The sequence below is a fragment of the Scyliorhinus torazame genome, chromosome 2, assembly GCF_047496885.1.
Source record: "Scyliorhinus torazame isolate Kashiwa2021f chromosome 2, sScyTor2.1, whole genome shotgun sequence".
In the NCBI taxonomy this organism is placed as follows: Eukaryota; Metazoa; Chordata; class Chondrichthyes; order Carcharhiniformes; family Scyliorhinidae; genus Scyliorhinus; species Scyliorhinus torazame.
Genome location: NC_092708.1, coordinates 388,847,118 through 388,870,309, shown reverse-complemented (window position 1 = coordinate 388,870,309; position 23,192 = coordinate 388,847,118). Strand labels below are relative to the sequence as shown.

Here is a 23,192-nt window from a genome sequence, read left to right as displayed (position 1 = left end):
ATAACTCCGGGCCAACATTTTCATTTTAGTCACACCTGGATGCCCATTATGCAAGTCCTTTAGTATCAGCTCCTGTACTTTTTCCGGGACGGCCACAAGCGTCCCCCACAAGAAGATACCATCTTCCGCGCTAAATTCTGACAGCTTGGAGGAAAACACCCGCAACTCACCTGGGAGCTGTCTGTGCTGCCCACCATACAGGAATATGTGCCGAACCTTTGACAGGACTGGATCCGTCTGGGTCCACTCATGGATCTGCGATGCTGTGACAGGCAAGGAGTTCATAAGATCTAGGGTTGCAACCACCTCACCAGTCGTGGGGGTCCATATGGGGCCGGTCGACAAAGGCAATCGGCTCAGTGCATCGGCATTCGCTATCTGGGTCCCTGGTTTATGCTCTAGAGAATACTCGTAGGCAGCAAGTAAGAAAGCCCAGCGCTGGATCCATGCGGAAGCAAAGAGCGGAATTGGCTTATCCTGTCGGAAAAGTCCAAGCAGATGCTTATGCTCGGTCATGATAGTGAAGTGGCAGCCATAAACATACTGGTGGAAGCGTTTCACCGCAAAGACCACCGCCAGGCCCTTCTTCTCGATCTACACGTACTTTTTTTCCACTGCAGTCAATGAGGCAAAAGCTATCGGCCACTTGGCTCTGTTCTCCATCTTGTGTGATAGGACGGCCCCAATACCATATGGGGATGCATCACACGTGATGAGCAAAGGCTTTTCAGGATCATAGTGGGTTAGTAACCCAGACGTCGCCACCTGCCGGAAAGCGGATTCTTGCGGCTGACCCCAAACCCAGGTGTGATTCTTCTTCAACAGAAGGTGCAACGGGGCCAGCATAGTTGCCAGATTGGGGAGGAACCTCCTATAATAGTTTACGAGAAAAGAACAAAGATGCAAAGTGTCAGTTGGGGCGGGAGCCTGTTGAATTGAGCGCACCTTCTCTGCGACGGGGTGCAAACCTTCGCGCTTCACCGATAACCCAGGCAGACCACTTCCTTCGCCTGAAAGACACACTTTGTACGCCATAAACGGACTCCAGCCTCTGGGAAGCGTCTTAAGTTCAGCCTCCATTTTTCCAAATGTTCCTGCTCTGACGTCCCCGTAATCAAAACGTCGTCTAAGTAAACAGCGACACGTGGTAAACCTCTCAAGATGCCCTCCATGACGCGTTGAAAGATAGCGCAGCAGAGGATACTGCAAAGGACAACCATGTATATTCATAGAGGCCCCTGTGTGTATTAATAGTTACATATGGCCGGGAGGCAGGGTCCAGCTCCAACTGTAGGTAGGCGTGACCTCATATCTAATTTCGCGAAAGAGAGTCCACCTGCAAGCTTTGCGTAGAGATCTTCTATGTGGGGCATTGGATATCGGTCAAGCCAGGAAGGTGTATTCACTGTAAGTTTATAGTCGCCGTACAAGCGAACCGTGGCATCTGGATTCCGTACAATTGGCGCTGCCCAGTCGGCGAAACGGACGGGCCTGATAATACCTAAGAACTCCAAACAACTTCTACCTTCTTGAGCAAGGCGTAAGGCACTGGGCGTGCCCAGAAATAGCGCGGCGTGGCTCCTGGTTCAACCTGGATATGAGCCCCTTTTATCTTCCCCAAACCGGGCTGGAATACATCTAGGTACCGTCCGAGTACCTCCGTCAACCCTCCAGAATCTGTTTGAAGAACATGCTGCCACTGCAGCCGCAAATGGCGCAACCAGTCCTGCCCCAACAGGCCGCGCACCACGATAAGTGGGAAACATCCCTCCTGGCGTCCATAAGCAACAGGGGTCATCATAGTTCCAGTAATGTCCAATGGTTCCCCCGTATAGGTGACTACCCTGGCCTGTGTATCGGTTAATGTAAGGGTCTGTATACCTTGCTTGATGTGGTTGAATGTCCTCTGGACAATTACGGAGACCGCTGCGCCAGTGTCCAACTCCATCTCAAGCAAGTGACCATTGACCCGTACCGTCACCTTAGTGGGGGCCACAGGGGGAGCTGCCACACAATGCAGCTGCAGACAGTCGTCCTCCGTCTCCACACTCTCGGGAGTAGTCCCCGCAGGTTCATCTAAATGGAAGGTATGGCACCTGGGCTGGCCCCAGTTTCTGACGGAACAACGGCGCCTCTGGCGCCCCCAGGAGCGGCGTCCGCGACGGGGTTGGCGCCCATAAGTCCAACACTGATATGGTTCCTCATCCATTGGTTCTGGAGAAGGCTCCCTTCAGGGAAGAACGTCTGGCGGCAACTGGCGTTGATCCGGATGCTGTCCTGCCGAAGGTAGGGCAGGGGTGCGGGGAGACTCTTTTGGATGGAAGCGGTTGCGTCCCAAGGCATGCACCTCCATTCCCTGTAGCTCCTGCACTCCCCATTCTGTGCTCTCTTGGGACAGCGCTATCTGAATGACCTGTTGAAAAGTCAATGTCGGCTCGGCTAACAACTTTCTCTGGGTGGCCGCGTTGTTAATACCGCAAACAAAATAGTTGTGTAACATTTCTGACAATGTCTCACCATAGTCACAGTACTCCGCAATCTAGCGTAGCCTGGATAGAAACTCAGCAAGGGCTTCTCCTAGGGTCCTCTATGCGGTATTAAATCGGTAATGCTGGACTATCGTGGACAGGGTTGGGGTAAAATGTTGTCCCACCAAGGTCACAAGTTCATCAAACGTCTTGCTGTCCGGCGCAGCTGGGTATGTAAGGCTCCTAATCACCCCAAACGTATGCGGGCCATAGACGGTGAGCAAAATGACCACCTGGCGCTCGTTTTCGGTGATGATAGATTATCATAGAATTTACAGTGCAGAAGGAGGCCATTCAGCCCATCGATCCCGCACCAGTCCTTGGAAAGAGCACCCTACCTAAGCCCACACCTCCACCCTATCCCCATACCTCCACCCTATCCCTGTAACCCCACCTAACCACTTTTGGACACTAAGGGCAATTTAGCTTAGCCAATCCACCTAACCTGCACATCTTTGGACTGTGGGAGGAAACCGGAGCACCTGGAGGAAACCCACGCAAACACTGGGAGAACGTGCAGACTCCGCACAGACAGTGACCCAAGCCGGGAATCGAACCTGGGACCCTGGGGCTGTGAAGCAACTGTGCTACCGTGCTGCCCGTTATTCACCCGGAAATATTAACGCCTCCATTGTGCATTCTGATTCTAACTTTCCAGCGCAGCATCAAAGATATCCAAACGTCCATAAAGAGGCATGGTGAAAAAAAACTTCCAACCTGTATCCAACAAAAATCCGGGGAGGTGGCTTCAGCAGCGTAGACAGCTATCCACTTTAACCCTCGTCACCAGTTTTGTGAGAGCCAAGAAGAATCCAGCACGAGTTTGGAGAATCGAAAGAAATAACTTTATTTACAATTACATATATACAACAGCAGCAGTACTCCATCACTTCTCTCTCCTTTAGCTGGTTCCACACTAGCCAGCTCTATTTATGCAGGTGACTCTGCTAATGATTTTTACGCCCCCCTCATTGGGGGAGCTCATACTCACTAAGGATTGTGGGGTAGGCAATAGTCCCCAGCCAGTAGTAATCACGCAGGTTATAACATATACCTAAGTTTCCATCTTTTGGTGATCCAAAAATACATTGTTAGTCATTTTTATTAATACTTCACATGTTAATTGTCCTGATGTGTTTGCTAGCAGCTGGTTTCATATTATTTTTCATGAGTGAAAATGGAAAATATTGTTCTCTAGCTTGGGAAGCTATGAAAATAAAAATTGTTGTTAAAAGTACAATGGCAGCTGAAATACTCTAGTGAGTAAAAGGTATTGACAAAGTAGAAGTAGAGCGGATGCTTCCTCTTGTGGGGCAATCTAGAACGAAGGTCGTAGTTTTAGGATAAGGGGTAGCAAAGTTAAAACAGAGATGAGAACAAATTACTTCTCTCTGAGGGTCGTGAATCTGTGCAATTCACGGTGGATGCGGGGACATTAACTAAATTTAAGGAGGAGATAGACAAGATTTTTAATTAGTAATGGGTTGAAGGGCTGTGGAGAATGGCTAGGAAAGTGGAGTTGAGGCCGAGATGAGATTAGCCATGATCGTATTGAATGGCGGAGCAGGCTCGAGAGGCTTAATTGCCTACTCCTGCTCCTGGTTCTTATGAATCTGGGAATCTATTTGTCAAATATTTTAAGTGAAATTCTGTACAATTCTGTCCAAACCACCATCTTTGGAGGCTCCAAGACCCCCGACACTCCAAACGGACTTCCAACTCCCTTCCCAGCTCTTCCTCCCACTTCCTCTTCACCTCCCGTATTGGAACACCTTCCCACTCCATCAGTTCCTTATATATTTCCGAGACCGAACCCCTCCCCAACTTCTGTTTTTCACATCACCTTATCCTGTAGCCCCCTTAGTGGGAGGCACGGGAAGCCCGGGACCTACCTCCGAACAAAATCCCACACTTGCAAGTACCGGAACCCATTCCCATCTGGCAACTCGAACTCCTTCTCTAGCTCCATCAAACTCGGGAAATCCTCCTCAATAAAAAGATCTCCAAATCTCTCGATCCCTGCCCGCTGCCACCTCCTAAAGCTCCCGTCCAGCCCCCCCCGGAGCGAACCGGTGGTTGTCACAGATCGTTGACCACACCGATGCCCCCTCCAGTCCCATGTGCTGCCTCCACTGCCCCACACCGTCAGAGCTGCCACTACCACCGGGCTTATGGAGTACCGAGCTGGCGAGAACGGCAGAGGTGCCGTTAACAAAGCCTTCAGACTCGTGCCCTTACAAGATGCCTCCTTTACCCACTCCCGCACTGACCCCTCCCCCACTACCCACTTCCTAACCATCAATAGGTTTGCCGGCCAGTAAAAGTTGATAAAGTTTGGAAGCACCAGCCCCCCCCCCCTCTATGCATCCGCTCAAGTAGGACCTTCTTCATCCACGGGGCTTTCCCGGCCCAAATAAACCCCCAGATCACCGCATTCACCTTCCTAAAAAAACTCCTTAGGGATGCAAATTGGGAGATACTGAAAAACGAACAGCTATCTCGGGAGGACTGTCATTTTCAGTCTGTACTCTCCCCGCCAATGACAGCGGGAGCACGTCCCACCTTCGGAAGTCCCCTTTCATTTGCTCAATAAACCTGCCCAAATGTAGTTTGTGAAGCTGTCCCAGTTCCGTGCCACTTGAATACCCAGGTACCTAAAACTCCCTCCCACCACCTTGAACGGCATCTCCCTCAATCTCCTCTCCTACCCCTTGCCTGGATCGCAAATACCTTGCTCTTGCCCATATTCAATTTATAACCTGAGAACTGGCCAAATTCCTCCAGTATCCCCATAATTCCTGCAATACCCCTCAATGGGTCTGTTATGTAAAGGAGTAAATCGTCCGCATAGAGCGAGACCCTATGTTCCACCCCCTCCGCCAAATGTTCGATGTTTGCAGCGCCATTGCCAAAGGGTCTCTGGCCAGGCCAAACAGTAGTGGGGAGAGTGGACATCTCGGTCTCGTCCCCTGACACAGGCTAAAATATTCCGATCGCACCCAATCCACAAATCCCTGTCTGAACCCAAACCTTCCCAGGACCTCCCACAGACATATCCACTCCACCCGAAAGGCCTTCTCTGCATCCATGGCCACCGCCACCTCAACCTCGCGCCCCTCCGCAGGCTTCATTATTATGTTATGGAGCCGCCTAATGTTGGACGCCAGGTGTCGTCCCTTAACAAATTCCGTCTGGTCCTCCCCTATTACCCCCGGAACACAGTCCTCTATCCATGTGGCCAATATCTTTGCCGACAATTTTGCATCTACATTTAGCAGGGAGATTGGCCTATATGACCCACAGCGTTCCAGATCTTTATCCCGTTTCAAGATAAGGGAAATCGATGCCTGTGATAACGTTGGGGGGAGTACTCCCAACTCCTTTGACTCATTGAAAGCCTTTACCAAAAGCGGCCCCAACAGCCCAGAAAACGTCTTATCGAACTCCACCGTCTGGTCCCGGGGCTTTGCCCGATTGCATCGCCCCCAACCCATCTATAACCTCCCCGAACCCAACTGCGGCACTCAGATCCTCCACCAATTCCTCATCTATCCTTGGGAACTCCAGCCCCCCAAAATAATTGTTTCATCCCCTCCTCTCTGGCTGGGGGTTCCAATTTATACAATTTACTATAAAACTCCCGAAACACATCATTCACCCCCACCGGGTTCAGATCCACCTATCCCCGTGTCCCTCATTTTCCCTATCTCTCTCGCTGCCTCCTGTTTCCTCAGCTGATGTGCCAGCATCCTGCTAGCTTTTTCCCCATATTCATAAATCACCCTCTATGCTCCTATTAATAAAGCCTAGGATACTGTGTGTTTTATCAATCGCTCTCTCAACCTGTGCTTCCATCTTCAATGACATATGCACATATACGTCCAGGTTCCTCAGTTCCTGCACCCACTTCAGAATTGTGCCCTCTGTTTTACATCGACTCCATGTTCTTCCTACCAAAATTCACTTCACATTCCACCACATTGAGTTTCTCCTGCCACCTGTCCATCCATTCCACCATCTTGTCCATGTATTTTTGCAGTTCTTCGTATCAGGTGCAAACTTTAAAATTGTGACCTGTATACCGAGGTCTAAGACATTAGTATATATCTGGAAAAGCAAGGGTCCTGGGGAACTCCACGAAAAACCCTTCCCCAGCCCAAAAAATATTCACTCTGCTAACTTTGTATCACTGTTGCTGCTGTCCGTTTGATTCCATGAGCTATGACTTGGCTCACAAGTCTGTTGTGTTGAACTGAATCAAATGCCTTTTGGAAGTCCATGTACACCACATCAATAACATTGGCCTCATTAACCCTCTCTGTTACCTCTTCAAAAAAATTCCAGCAAGTTAGTTAAACGTGACTCCAGCTAGTTAGTCAAGTAGGGATTACTGGGTTACGGGGATAGGATAGATATGTGGGCTTCAGTTGGGTGCTCTTTGTAAGGGCCCTTTTTTCGTGGAGTTCCCCAGGACCCTTGCTTTTCCAGATATATATTAATGACTTAGACCTCTGTATACAGGTGCAGACTCGAATGGCCTCCTTTCATTTCCTTCTGCACTGTAAATTCTATGATTTTCCCTTAAGAATCCATGCTTGGTTTCCTTAATTAACCCATATAACTGTTAATTTTGTTCCGGAATATTGTTTGTAGAGGTTTCCCCACCACCAAAGTTAAATTGACTGGCCTATAGTTGCTGGATTTACCTTTACACCCTTTTTGGAACAATGGTGTAACGTTTCTAATTCTCCAATTCTCTGGCACCATCCATGAGTCTAAGGAAGACTGCTATAGCCAGTCTCTGTAATTCCCACGCTCACATCCCTCAGAATCCTTGGATGCATCTCATCTCGTCCTGGTGTCATGTAAGCTTTAAGTACGCACAGCATATCCAATACCTCCTTATTGATTTTAAACCATTCTAGTGTCTACATAATGTCAATTTTCACCATGACTTGAGTAGCATTTCTTCCTCGGGTAAAGACAGATCAAGTATTCATTAAAGACCGCAACTGTACCCTCTGCCTCCATTCTATACTTCCCGTTTTGTTCTTTCTTTTTTAAAAAATAAATATTTTATTGAAAATTTTTGGTCAACCAACACAGTACATTGTGCATCCTTTACACAATATTATAACAACACAAATAACAATGACCTATTTTATAAACAAAAAATGAATAAATAATAAATAACAAAAATGAAAACTAGCCCTAATTGGCAACTGCCTTGTCACAAGTAACACTCTCCAAAAATATAATTTAACAGTCCAACATATAATTATCTGTAGCAACGACCTATACATACTATACAGTATATATTAACAACCCTGAGAGTCCTTCTGGTTCCTCCTCCCCCCCCACCCCCCGATCCTGGGCTGCTGCTGCTGCCTTCTTTTTTCCATTCCGTCTATCTTTCTGCGAAGTATTCGACGAACGGTTGCCACCGCCTGGTGAACCCTTGAGCCGACCCCCTTAGGACGAACTTAATCCGCTCTAGCTTTATAAACCCCGCCATGTCATTTATCCAGGTCTCCACCCCCGGGGGCTTGGCTTCTTTCCACATTAGCAATATCCTGCGCCGGGCTACTAGGGACGCAAAGGCCAAAACATCGGCCTCTCTCGCCTCCTGCACTCCCGGCTCTTGTGCAACCCCAAATATAGCCAACCCCCAGCTTGGTTCGACCCGGACTCCTACTACTTTTGAAAGCACCTTTGTCACCCCCATCCAAAACCCCTGTAGTGCCGGGCATGACCAAAACATATGGGTATGATTTGCTGGGCTTCTCGAGCACCTCGCACACCTATCCTCCACCCTAAAAAATTTACTGAGCCGTGCTCCAGTCATATGCGCCCTGTGTAATACCTTAAACTGAATCAGGCTTAGCCTGGCACACGAGGACGACGAGTTTACCCTGCTTAGGGCATCTGCCCACAGCCCCTCCTCGATCTCCTCCCCCAGCTCTTCTTCCCATTTCCCTTTTAGTTCATCTACCATAGTCTCCCCTTCGTCCGTCATTTCCCTATATATATCTGACACCTTGCCATCCCCCACCCATGTCTTTGAGATCACTCTGTCCTGCACCTCTTGTGTCGGGAGCTGCGGGAATTCCCTCACCTGTTGCCTCGCAAAAGCCCTCAGTTGCATATACCTGAATGCATTCCCTTGGGGCAACCCATATTTCTCGGTCAGCGCTCCCAGACTCGCGAACTTCCCATCCACAAACAGATCTTTCAGTTGCGTTATTCCTGCTCTTTGCCACATTCCATATCCCCCATCCATTCCCCCCGGGGCAAACCTATGATTGTTTCTTATCGGGGACCCCCCCAAGGCTCCAGTCTTTCCCCTATGCCGTCTCCACTGTCCCCAAATCTTCAGTGTAGCCACCACCACCGGGCTTGTGGTGTAGTTCCTCGGTGAGAACGGCAATGGGGCTGTCACCATAGCCTGTAGGCTAGTCCCCCTACAGGACGCCCTCTCTAATCTCTTCCACGCCGCTCCCTCCTCCTCTCCCATCCACTTACTCACCATTGAAATATTAGCGGCCCAATAATACTCACTTAGGCTCGGTAGTGCCAGCCCCCCCCTATCCCTGCTACGCTGTAAGAATCCCTTCCTCACTCTCGGGGTCTTCCCGGCCCACACAAAACCCATGATGCTCTTTTCAATCCTTTTTAAAAAAAGCCTTTTTGATCACCACCGGGAGGCACTGAAACACAAAGAGGAATCTCGGGAGGACCACCATCTTAACCGCCTGCACCCTCCCTGCCAGTGACAGGGATACCATATCCCATCTCTTGAAATCCTCCTCCATCTGTTCCACCAACCGCGTTAAATTTAACCTATGCAATGTGCCCCAATTCTTAGCTATCTGGATCCCCAGGTAACGAAAGTCCCTTGTTACCTTCCTCAACGGTAGGTCCTCTATTTCTCTACTCTGCTCCCCTGGATGCACCACAAACAACTCACTTTTCCCCATGTTCAATTTATACCCTGAAAAATCCCCAAACTCCCCAAGTATCCGCATTATTTCTGGCATCCCCTCCGCCGGGTCCGCCACGTATAGTAGCAAATCGTCCGCATACAAAGATACCCGGTGTTCTTCTCCTCCCCTAAGTACTCCCCTCCACTCCTTGGAACCCCTCAACGCTATCGCCAGGGGCTCAATCGCCAGTGCAAACAATAATGGGGACAGAGGGCATCCCTGCCTTGTCCCTCTATGGAGCCGAAAATATGCAGATCCCCGTCCATTCGTGACCACGCTCGCCACTGGGGCCCTATACAACAGCTGCACCCATCTAACATACCCCTCTCCAAAACCAAATCTCCTCAACACCTCCCACAAATAATCCCACTCCACTCTATCAAATGCTTTCTCGGCATCCGTCGCCACTACTATCTCCGTTTCTCCCTCTGGTGGGGCCATCATCATTACCCCTAACAACCTCCGTATATTCGTGTTCAGCTGTCTCCCCTTCACAAACCCAGTTTGGTCCTCGTGGACCACCCCCGGGACACATTCCTCTATTCTCATTGCCATTACCTTGGCCAGGATCTTGGCATCTACATTTAGGAGGGAAATAGGTCGCAAGGACCCGCATTGTAGCGGGTCCTTTTCATTCTTTAAGAGAAGCGATATCGTTGCTTCAGACATAGTCGGGGGCAGTTGTCCCCTTTCCTTTGCCTCATTAAAGGTCCTCGTCAGTACCGGGGCGAGCAAGTCCACATATTTTCTATAGAATTCGACTGGGAATCCATCCGGTCCCGGGGCCTTTCCCGCCTGCATGCTCCTAATTCCTTTCACCACTTCTTCTACCTCGATCTGTGCTCCCAGTCCCACCCTTTCCTGCTCTTCCACCTTGGGAAATTCCAGCCGATCCAAGAAGCCCATCATTCTCTCCCTCCCATCCGGGGGTTGAGCTTCATATAATTTTTTATAAAATGTCTTGAACACTCCATTCACTCTCTCCGCTCCCCGCTCCATCTCTCCTTCCTCATCCCTCACTCCCCCTATTTCCCTCGCTGCTCCCCTTTTCCTCAATTGGTGTGCCAGCAACCTTCTCGCCTTCTCCCCATATTCGTACTGTACACCCTGTGCCTTCCTCCATTGTGTCTCTGCAGTGCCCGTAGTCAGCAAGTCAAATTCTACATGTAGCCTTTGCCTTTCCCTGTACAGTCCCTCCTCCGGTGCTTCCGCATATTGTCTGTCCACCCTCAAAAGTTCTTGCAGCAACCGCTCCCATTCCTTACTCTCCTGCTTCCCTTTATGTGCCCTTATTGATATCAGCTCCCCTCTAACCACCGCCTTCAACGCCTCCCAGACCACTCCCACCTGGACCTCCCCATTATCATTGAGTTCCAAGTACTTTTCAATGCACCCCCTCACCCTTAGACACACCCCCTCATCTGCCATTAGTCCCATGTCCATTCTCCAGGGTGGGCGCCCTCCTGTTTCCTCCCCTATCTCCAAGTCCACCCAGTGTGGAGCGTGATCCGAAATGGCTATAGCTGTATACTCCGTTCCCCTCACCTTCGGGATCAATGCCATACCCAGCACAAAAAAGTCTATTCGCGAGTAGACTTTATGGACATAGGAGAAAAACGAGAACTCCTTACTCCTAGGTCTGCTAAATCTCCACGGGTCTACACCTCCCATCTGCTCCATAAAATCTTTAAGTACCTTGGCTGCTGCCGGCCTCGTTCCAGTCCTGGACTTCGACCTATCCAGCCCTGGTTCCAACACCGTATTAAAATCTCCCTCCATTATCAGCTTTCCCATCTCTAGGTCCGGAATGCATCCTAGCATCCGCCTCATAAAATTGGCATCATCCCAGTTCGGGGCATATACGTTTACCAAAACCACCGTCTCCCCCTGTAGTTTGCCACTCACCATCACGTATCTGCCCCCGTTATCCGCCACTATAGTCTTTGCCTCGAACATTACCCGCTTCCCCACTAATATAGCCACCCCCCTGTTTTTCGCATCTAGCCCCGAATGGAACACCTGCCCCACCCATCCTTTGCGTAGCCTACCCTGGTCTATCAGTTTCAGGTGCGTTTCCTGTAACATAACCACATTTGCCTTAAGTTTCTTAAGGTGTGCGAGTACCCGTGCCCTCTTTATCGGCCCGTTCAGCCCCCTCACGTTCCACGTGATCAGCCGAGTTGGGGGGCTTCCTACCCCCCCCCTTGTCGATTAGCCATCACCTTTTTCCAGCTCCTCACCCGGTTCCCACGCAGCTGTATCTCCCCCAGGCGGTGCCCCCCCCGCCCATCCTCTCCCATACCAGCTCCCCCCTCTCCCCAGCAGCAGCAACCCAGTAATTCCCCCCTCCCACCCCCCCCGCTAGATCCCCCGCTAGCGTAATTACTCCCCCCATGTTGCTCCCAGAAGTCAGCAAACTCTGGCCGACCTCGGCTTCCCCCCGTGACCTCGGCTCGCACCGTGCGACGCCCCCTCCTTCCTGCTTCTCTATTCCCGCCATGATTATCATAGCGCGGGAACCAAGCCCGCGCTTCTCCCTTGGCCCCGCCCCCAATGGCCAACGCCCCATCTCCTCCACCTCCCCTCCTCCCCCCATCACCACCTGTGGGAGAGAGAAAAGTTACCACATCGCAGGATTAGTACATAAAACTCCTCTTTCCCCCCCTTTTTAACCCCCCTCTGCCCCCCACATTCGCCCCACCACTTTGTTCAAACGTTCTTTTTAATAACCCGCTCATTCCAGTTTTTCTTCCACAATAAAGTCCACGCTTCATCCGCCGTCTCAAAGTAGTGGTGCCTCCCTCGATATGTGACCCACAGTCTTGCCGGTTGCAGCATTCCAAATTTTATCTTCTTTTTATGAAGCACCGCCTTGGCCCGATTAAAGCTCGCCCTCCTTCTCGCCACCTCCGCACTCCAGTCTTGATAAACGCGGATCACCGCGTTCTCCCATTTACTGCTCCGCGTTTTCTTCGCCCATCTAAGGACCATTTCTCTATCCTTAAAACGGAGCAATCTCACCACTATGGCTCTGGGAATTTCTCCTGCTCTCGGTCCTCGCGCCGTCACTCGGTATGCTCCCTCCACCTCCAACGGACCCGCCGGGGCCTCCGCTCCCATTAACGAGTGCAGCATCGTGCTCACATATGCCCCGACGTCCGCTCCCTCCACACCTTCAGGAAGACCAAGAATCCTCAGGTTGTTCCTCCTTGCGTTGTTTTCCAGTGCCTCCAACCTTTCCACACATCGTTTCTGATGTGCCTCCTGCGTCTCCGTCTTCACCACCAGGCCCTGTATGTCGTCCTCATTCTCGGCTGCCTTTGCCTTCACGACCCGAAGCTCCCGCTCCTGGGTCATTTGTTCCCCCTTTCGCCCTTCGATCGCCTGTAGTATCGGGGCCAACAGCTCTTTCTTCATTTCCTTTTTGATCTCTTCCACACAGCATTTCAAGAACTCTTGTTGTTCAGGGCCCCATGTTAAACTGCCACCTTCCGACGCCATCTTGGTTTTTGCTTGCCTTCCTTGCCGTTGTTCTAAAGGATCCACTGCAATCCGGCCACTTTCTCCTCCTTTTTCCATCCGTATCCAGGGGGGATTCCCTTCTGGTTTACCGCACAGTGTTTTAAGCCGTCAAAATTGCCGTTGGGGCTCCTATCAAGAGCCCAAAAGTCCGTTTCACCGGGAGCTGCCGAAACGTGCGACTCAGCTGGTCATCACCGCACCCGGAAGTCCCCGTTTTGTTCTTTAATCAGTCCTAAAATCCTTTAACCAAATTTTTAGCATTCAAGTGCCTATAGAATAGGTTTTTCAAACTCAGGATCGCTACCCACGGGGAGCTTGCGGGCGAGTGTCGGGAGGGTCACTGAGCGATCGGTCGCGGCATTCACGATCACGGGAGAAGTGCCCAACGGCTGCTTTTAAGAATGAACAACACATTAAGAAGAAACTGAAATCGGAAACAAAGCAGTATAAAGATGAATTTTGAGGTCAGGCTTTGTTAATTGTGCCAATGCAAATCAGGATGCAAAGCCCATGTGTGTTAAATTCAGGGAAGTACTGGCAACTGAAAGTTTAAAACCCTCAAATCTTCAAAGGCATTTGACAACTAAGCACAGCGAGTTCGAAGATTTTTTTTCAAAGGATGTAGCAAGAATGTAAATCGTCACCTGAAGTCCTGAGCAGAAATGTTAACATTGAATGACAAAGCAAGTGAGATCCTCAGAACCATGCAGGCTCGCCTGTTGCATTAAAGGTACACAATAATGGTTGTGTCACGAAGGTCAGCCGGTTGGTAAAAGTGAGTCCCGTGGAAAAAAAGATGGAAAAACACTGTTATAGAGGACTTTAGGTTTCCTTTTTATGTTGGCTGCCTGTCTTTTTCATACTCCTCCTTTGCTTCTCTTGTTTGCTTTTTCACCTCCGCTCCAAGCATTCTATATTCAGCCTGATCCTCAATTGTGTTTTCTACCTGACATCTGTCAAAGCACACTTTTTTCCTTCTTTATCCAGAGAGCTGTGGTTTTTTTTTGGCTTTATCTTTCAAGGGAATATACCAAACTATGGATGCGATTCTCCGGCGGGAGGCGAAAAACGAGATCCGTGCCAAGCGCCAAACAGTTTGTGATTCAACCGGCCCGCTCCCATAGGCGAAATCGGGATCTCACCGTAGGGTGGTGAGAAACCAATCATCACCACTTAAGCCCCATTTCCATACAATTAACGAGAGCCACCCCATATCCAACGGCCTCCTGTCATTCAGCGGCCTCCCCAGCATGTGCTCACACTGGCGCCGATTAATACTCCTTTTGAAAAATGTGAACCTGGAGGAAGGTCTTCTGTGGGGAACCGAGGAGGTGAGTCGCTATATTTGTACCCAGGGGTACTGAGCTTGCCACCCAAGTGCTCGGTGGGGGGTAGGGGACTCTCGGCTGGGGGTGGGGGACTCTCGCAGGGGTGGGCTGCCATGTGGGGTGCACTGGGGGGAAACCAGGGGGTAGCCAGTCGCCGAGCCACCGTGCCAACCTCTGGATTGTGTGTGTACCTGTTCAGGGGCAACCCCTGTTCCTGCTCGTCTGCCTCAACAACCACCCATTACCCCCACTGACTGCTGAGGCCTCTGGCTGAGCGTCTGAAGGCTATTGCTAATAGGGAATTGGCAATCATGGATAAGTGAGCACTTCACACATGTCAAGTGGGTTCCTGTGGGTGGGCGGGCCATGTAACATGTGGGGATCATTGCCTAGCATCCCAATCTCACTCTGATGCCTGGACACTGCTTGAACATTGCGGGAGGCAAAACCACACACGTAACATCCAAACACCTAGGGGATGAGACACACCTCAGGGGACATGTCCACGACCGGAGGGTGGGTGAGCGCCACTGGGAGGGGGCTGGGAATGCCTGGAGAGATGGGGAAAGGTTCGGGGGTCAGCCAGCATTGTGGAAGGAAGTGACAGAGGCATCACACTGGTCGTGCGAAAAGGTATTTAATGTGTTGTACAAACCCCACTCCCAATGGTCCTGCCCCCCCCCTCCCCCCCGGTGCCCTCAGTGGGGCCGGAGGGCCCCAGCTCACTTGTCGGTGGCACAGCCGTGTTACCCTGTTCTATGTGCTGACCTCGAGACGCAGCCTCATCAGAGGGGTGGAATTCAGGGGAGCTGATGCCATCTTCGCCACTCCATGGAAGGGGTCCGGATTGGTGCCCATAGGCCCTGGGGTTCACCTTAGAATGGAGGGGCAGCTGTTTCGAGCCCCGGCTTCCCCTATATCATGTTGCTCTGCCAGCCCTGGCGGTTCCCCATTGTCTGCACCATAGTGTTGATGCCATCAGCGATGCTCCTCTGTGACTGGGCGATGCTCTGCAGCGCCTCAGCCATGCCTAGCTGAAAGCAGGACATGTCTCGCAGCACCTCATTAAGGCCCACCTGCTACTGGGTGACATCCCCCAGCGAGTCGGACATTCTGCCGGAACCCTCGGCTGTGGCCGTCACCGACTGCGCGATGCCCTGGACACCTTCACTCATGGTGCCGACAGGGCTCTCCACTGTGGTCGCCACCCTAGCAGTGTTGGCCTCGGTGCCACTCATTGCAGGCGTCATCTCCTGCACCCTAGCCTCTGAGACTCCTCCAAGAGGCTATGGATCTGCTGGAGTTACGCTGACATCTCCCTCTGAACATCCAGGTTGGTTCCTATTGTCTCCATCGGCTCCGGGTATCTGTGACCACAGACTTATTATCAAGCCGGGTCCTAGCTGGGTCCTGGGATCCAGCAGCCCTCCGACTGCTGTCTCAACTGGGGTTCCTGCCTCCACCCGATGTGCATCAACAGCGGTGTGGTGCTCACCAGATTGTGCCCCCGAAGCCTGTCCACTAACATGTCCCATCGAGTTGCTTGTATCTGTGCTGGTGGGGGTTGGGGATGACAGCTATGCCGCAACTACAGTGGCATCCTCGGAGCTCTCACCGGAGAGGGGGCCGCCCAGGATAGGCCGGCGTTGCCGGCAGAAGAACCTGTGGCATTCGTCAGCCTCCACATGGGTGACTGATCCGTCCTCGGCCACCCCGGTCACCTCCAGGGCACGCTCCTCGAAGGAGGTGAGGATTCTTATATCAGGCACCTCTCTGCCAGTCTGGGCCCTCGCTCAATGGTTATGGGAGAGTTTTTCTTGGGGAGATACAGAGAGGGCATCGTTAGCCACATGCGTGGTTCACAGTGGTGGGAGAGGGAGTGTGAAGGAGGGTTTGAGGAGGGTGGAGGAAGGGCTGGGGGTCGCATGGGGAGTTGGGGGATGGATGGTCCCTTGGGTGGGGGTGGGGGTGTTGGTGTATACTCGCTTGTGCTTGCCGGTGTAGGTCATTGACCTTATGGCACTGAAGGCCAGTCCTCCTGGTCATACACCGCGAGCTGACAGCTGCCGCCACTTCATCCCAAACAGCACTGGCTGCCGTGTGTCTGACTCTCTGGGACCCTCGAGGGAACAAGACATCCCTCCTGGCCTCCATGCCGTCTAGCAGCCTCCCCACGTCAGCATCTCTGAATCTTAGGGCCGGTTTCCTGGGCGCTATTATTGCAAGCTGGCTGGGGTTGGCTGCTTTTCACAGTAACTTCATTGCCGTGTTAATGGAAGCCTACTTGTGACAATAATAAAGATTATTATTAAGTGCCACTTCAGTGCTACTTGACCTTGTTAACGGGGGCTGGCGAGCGCGAATCAGCTGGCGAGCCTTCATTTTCAACGAGAAGCCCGTGAGGCCTCGTTAAGTGGCCCAATTAACGTTGAATTGCATTGCCGGCCTCGCTAGGCCTAACGCTGGAAAGCTCGCGGCAATTCCCGCCCTCTACCGCACTTAGATCCGGAGAATTGCGTCCTATATCTTCTTTGAATGTAGCCCATTGTTCAGCTACCGAGTTTTCTTGCCAGCCTTTGACTGAAATTTATTTGGCCCAGATCCATTTTTTTTTTAAATTGTAAATTTTTTCCTTTTCTGAGTTACCAAGCCAGGGCTCAGAGTGTGGGTCAGGGGCGAACCCCTAATCCAGCTCCTCGCCTGCTCCAAAAACCAATTCAAATTGAATCCAATTCAAGGTCCCCACAAGAGAGACATACCAGATCTGAACCAAAGGCTCAATCTACAGACACTTGATCTTAGCCAAAAGGCCGAGAAGCGATGCCCAGATCCATTTTTACACCATTCAAATTGGCTTTCCCTCAATTAATTATTCTTCCTGTGAATTATTCTTCATTGTTTTCCATGGTCAGGATACACCTTTTTACAATGATTACTGTCCCCTAAATGTTCTCCTCCTGACATTTGATCCATCCTGGCCCACCTCATTCCCAAGAATCAGTTCAAGCTAGTCCTCCTTTCACATTGCACAGGAAACATACTGCTGTAGAAAACTTTGCTGAACATATTCTCTAGGAACTCTTGCCCCCTCTGCTTTTTACACTACCACAATCCCAGTCTATATTTGGATAATTAAAGTCCCCTGGCATAACTAGTCTAAAATTTTGCAACTCTGTAATTTTCTTCCAAATTTGTGCCTCTCAATACTTCTCAATGTTTGGTGACATATAAATTGATGTAATTGCACCTGTTTTATTTCATAGCTCTCGCCAAATAGATTCAGTCCTTGACCCCACTGGATCATCCTCTCCCCAGCACAGCAGTGCTCTCCTTAATCAACACTGTCACCCTTGTCTTCCTTTTTCATCTTTTCTGAACACTTTGTATCCAGGAATATTTAACACCCAGTCCTGCTCTTCTTTGAGCCAGGTTACTTTCATAGCCACAACATTGTATTTTTACATGATAATCTGCGCCTGTATTCACTAATTTTATTTGCCACGCTCTGTGCAATTACATACATGTACAGTATCATAGAATCATAGAATTTAAAGTGCAGAAGGAGGCCATTCGGCCCATCGGGTCTGCACCAGTCCCTGAAAGAGCATCCTACCTGAGCTCACACCTCCACCCTATCTCCGTAACCCAGCAACCTCACCTAACTTTTGGACACTACGGGGCAATTTAGTGTGACCAATCCACCTAACCCGCACACCTTTGGACCATGTGAGGAAACTTGGAGCACCCGGAGGAAACCCACGCAGACACGGGGAGAACGTGCAGACTCCACACAGGCAGTGACCCAAGCTGGGAATCGAACCCAGGTCCCCGGCGCTGTGAAGCAACAGTGCTAACCACTGTGCTACCATGCCGTACCAAAAATAAATTTAGAGTACCAAATGTTTCCAATTAAGGGGCAATTTAGCTTGGCCAATTCACCTACCCAGCACATCTTTTTGGGTTGTGGGCGTGAGACCCACGCAGACACGGGGAGAACGTGCAGACTCCACACAGGCAGTGACCCAAGCTGGGAATCGAACCCAGGTCCCCGGCGCTGTGAAGCAACAGTGCTAACCACTGTGCTACCATGCCGTACCAAAAATAAATTTAGAGTACCAAATGTTTCCAATTAAGGGGCAATTTAGCTTGGCCAATTCACCTACCCAGCACATCTTTTTGGGTTGTGGGCGTGAGACCCACGCAGACACGGGAAGAATGTGCAAACTCCACACAGTCAGTGACCGGGGCCGGGATCAAACCCAGGTCCTAAACGCCATGAGGCAGCAGTGCTAACCACTGCACCACCGTGATACCCTGATATAGACTACCCTGATGTATGGATCTTATAGAAACATATAAAATTATGAAGGGAATAGATAGGATAGATGTGGGGAGGTTGTTTCCACTGAGGAGTGAAAGCAGAACTAGGGTGCATAGCCTCAAAATAAGGGGAAGTAGATTTAGGACTGAGTTTAGGAGGAACTTCTTCACCCAAAGGGTTGTGAATCAATGGAATTCCCTGCCCAGTGAAACAGTTGAGGCTCCGTCATTAAATGTTTTCAAGATAAAAATAGATAGTTTTTTGAAGAATAAAGCAATCAAGGGTTATGGTGTTCGGCGGAAAAGTGGAGCTGAGTCCACAAAAGATCAGCCATGATCTCATTGAATGCTCCTACTCCTGCCCCTCGATCTTATGTTGTTATGTTGACTTTATTGCTTTCTCCCTTACTCTGGCCACACCAATTAACTTACGATTCCTTATTTTAGTGCTATCTACCTCTCCCAGTATTCTGCGTATCTTGGTATTCCTCTCTATATTATCTCCTGGTTCCCACACACCTGCCAAATGAATTTAAACCCTCCTCAATAGCACTAAATTGCCCCCCAGTCCTGGCACTGTTTATTATTAAGCTCTGGGGTGACTGTCTATAAACGTGCTTTCCATAAAGCTCTCAACCTCACAGATACACCACAATGATGGCAGCTGCTGCTCATATTTCGAGCTGCTGGAACTGATTACACTTCCTGCATAAATAATTATTCTGGACACAGGAAACGTCCTGGAGTTCCCATATAGCACAAGATGTGTACTGTAAAAGATGGAGCAACCCTACCATTTCTCTGTTACTTAATAAGCTTGTTACTTCTGTTAAGAACTTTATCAATATTAACAAACCATCATATTATTTATAAATCTTGCTAATACTAATAAACCTTACTCATGCTGATAAATGCTACTCAAACCCAATACATCTTACTAGTAGCAATAAGTCTTTCTTTGAAAATCACTCAACCGCTTATTGCCTAGATGAGATAAAGTGAATCGAAAATACTCCCCAACCATTGTCGAGATGAAATAAAGTGAATTGAAAATACTCCCCAACCAATCACCTACCTACTTCACTGTGGCCAGACCTTTTTTCCAAACGTGACTCTGATGCCTCCAGACAGCAGTCCCCTTTCTGCCCATGTCACACTCTCTGTCTGTTAATGGCCCCACTGCTCCTCTCACATACTCTCTGTTAATGGTCTGCTGCTCCTCTCTCATTCTCTTTGTTAATGACTCCACTGCTGCTCTCTCATTCACTCTGTTAATGGCCCTGCTGCTCTCGCATTCTATTGAAGATAGTTTACCCACTGAATGTTACACATATAAATATTAATTGTGAGATAATGTACACATAGAGGTCTTTTATATAATTTGTTTGCAATTTTGGTTGTACATATATGTTTCTTTGCAGGGGGGGAATGGAATTTGTTAATTCTACGCAGGTGGTGACCTTTGTTACGGGCCAGGGTTTAGAAAACTCCAAAGTATATAATGGAGTTCACCTGACCTACAACTGTTTATTGAATGTGACTGGGATGAGCACAAGATCTTGCCGTTCGGATGTTATTCAACAGAGTTCTTAGACACTTTTAATCAAAAAAACAAACTTTATTCTACGAATTTAGATAACGTTTGCATAAACACACACATGCAAGAATTTTTAGCAACTACAAACATAAATACCCACACAGCTACAGTAATCTATGTATATAACCCTTAATGAATCCCCCCTTTACTGTTCCAATTTAATAACAAGATCCAAGTAAAAACCAGAACCCCTTTTTCAAAGGTGTGGCCCAGCATACGGCATGCTTACTGGTATGTATTGATACTTTTGTTTCCTTTCCAAACAACAGGTTTGAATTCCTTCCAGAAAGCAATTATTTCTTTGAGTTATCAAGCAGTCTGGAAACAGCTTTTAAAATGAAGATAAGAGAAACACTTCTTTCAATCTGTGCAATAGAAACCAGTCCAAACTCAAAGCGAAAGTAAAAGTCAAAAATGAAAATAAACTCAGAGCCACAGCCCAGCTCCACCCACACAATGGCATTACTGAAGCCATGTGATAAGACAAAAACATTTATTAAAGGAACACTCCCATGACACTTTCAGCTAGGGATTCACTTGAACAGACTGAAACTAGTTGTTGGGTCAAGAGTTGCATAGTTGGAAAGTATCTCTGTACATAAATGCTATGGTTGGCTTCAGTTTTATTCTTTACCACCTGGCTTTCTGAAATATAACATTTTAAGTAACAAATATATGAAATAATATAGAAAGTATTAAATAAAAAGAAGTTATTCAATCCTTTGCGTCCACTCCTTCTAGCAAGCTATTTTTAATGTGTGCCATTATTATTGTTTCCCTGATCTGGTGACTAAAACAACAACCACAACTTTTATCTATAAAACTTGTTTAACAGAGTAAATGTCCAATTAGGGCAGCACGGTGACGCAGTGATTAGCACTGCTGCCTATGGCGCTGAGGACCCAGGTTCGATCCTGGCCCCGGGTCACTGTCCGTATGAAGTTTGCACATTCTCCACGTTTCTGCGTGGGTCTCACCCCCACAACCCAAAGATATGTAGGGTAGGTGGATTGGCCATGCTAATTTACCCTTAATTGGAACAAAAATAATTGGGTACTCTAAATTTGAAGAAAAAAAAAGTAAATTTCCAATGGAATCAAATCAAACAATATTTGACTTGGTGCCACATAAATAGATATTAATAAAGTGACAGATCTCAGAGCTAGGTTTCAACAAATGCCTCAAAGGAGGAGAGAATAGTAGAGACATGGGGCGTCATTCTCCGACCCCCCGCCGGGTCGGAGAATGGCCGTTGGCCGCCGTGAATCCCGCCCCCGCCGAAGTCTCCGCTCCCGGAGATTGGGCGGGGGCGGGAATCCGGCCGCGCCGGTTGGCGGGACCCCCCGCTGGATTCTCCGGCCCGGATGGGCCGAAGTCCCGCCCAGGAATTGCCTGTCCCGCCGACGTAAATCAAACCTGGTATTTACCGGCGGGACCAGGCGGCGTGGGCGGGCTCCGGGGTCCTGGGGGGGGGGCCGCGGGGCGATCTGACCTCGGGGGGTGCCCCCACGGTGGCCTGGCCCGCGAACGGGGCCCACCGATCCGCGGGCGGGCTTGTGCCGTGGGGGCACTCTTTCCCTTCCGCCTCCGCCACGGTCTCCACCATGGCGGAGGCGGAAGTGACTCTCCCCACTGCGCATGCGCGGGAAACTGACAGCGGCCGCTGACGCTCCCGCGCATGCGCTGGGAAACTGACAGCGGCCGCTGACGCTCCCGCGCATGCGCCGCATTTCCGCGCCAGCTGGCGGGGCAACAAACGCCATTTCCGCCAGCTGGCGGGGCGGAAATCTCTCCGGCGTCGGCCTAGCCCCTCAATGTTGGGGCTAGGCCGCCAAAGATGCGGAGACTTCTGCATCTTTTTGCCGGCGCGATGCCCGTCTGATTTGCGCCGGCTTTGGCGCCAGTCAGCGGGCATCCCGCCGTTGGGGGAGAATTTCGCCCCATGGTGAGGGTCAGGAAAGTGTAGAGGTAGCACAATACTTTGAAAAACAAAAAGCAATTGGAAAACATCCTGATACCCGACGGTAACTCAATGTTAACATTGGGTTATTAGCCTAATTTTATGTTATAGTCAAATCATGTTGGCTGAGTTCTGCAGATGACCTTCCCACAAATCTGTCAGTAATATGCCACATTGCTGTTTTTATTGTAATCTCTATCTTCAGAATTGTATTGGGTAGATATAAAATGTAATTTTGTCCCAGGCCAAAATGTAATAATTAAGTGTTCAGAAGGCTGAGGACTGATTTAGTTAAGGGGTTTAAAATGATGGTAGATACAAAGAAACAGTTTCCTCTGGTTGAGGGGGTGGGGTTTGGCGGAATCAGGTACAAGGAGGAACAATTTCAAAATTAGAGCTAGGCAATTTAGGAGGGAAATCCGAAAGTGGTTTTCCACCCACAGGATAATCTGGATCAATTGAAACTTTCAAGTCTAAGCAAGTTGGATCTTAGTTGGGGGGGTGGAGCAAAAGTTCAGATCGGCCATGAATTTAATGATGGAACAGACTTGAGGGCCTGGATGGACCTGAGCTTGGAAATCATTGACTGAATGTACTTCAGTTTGTGAAATCTAAAAATTATGTTTCCTTCACCCATGAAACTAGGTTTTTTAGTTAAAAAAGGATTTGCATTCATATAGCTCTTTTATGACCACAATACACCCAAATGTATTTTCTAAACAAATAGAAAAGTGACTTTTGAGGTCACTGCTGTAAAGCAGGTAACTTGGCAACCAATTTGCATACAGCAAGCTCCCACAAACAGACTATAATGTTGACCAGATAATCTATTTCAGTGATACTGATTGATGGATAAATACTGGCCAGAACACCAGGGATAACTACCTTGTTCTTCAAAATAGTGCCAGGAATTCATTTGTGTCTATCTTGAGAAGATAGACTGAAAGGGCAGCT

General features: G+C 49.4%; 1 protein-coding gene and 1 non-coding gene across 3 annotated transcripts in view; one reads left to right on the top strand and one right to left on the bottom strand.

The window, feature by feature from the left end:
• LOC140405517 (ribosomal protein S6 kinase alpha-5) overlaps positions 1-23,192 on the top strand; it is a 365,875-nt gene that overhangs the window by 31,420 nt on the left and 311,263 nt on the right. The window lies entirely within an intron of this gene.
• Positions 16,991-17,183, bottom strand: LOC140408114 (U2 spliceosomal RNA). The gene has a single exon (XR_011940037.1). It is a non-coding gene; the product is annotated as a U2 spliceosomal RNA (small nuclear RNA).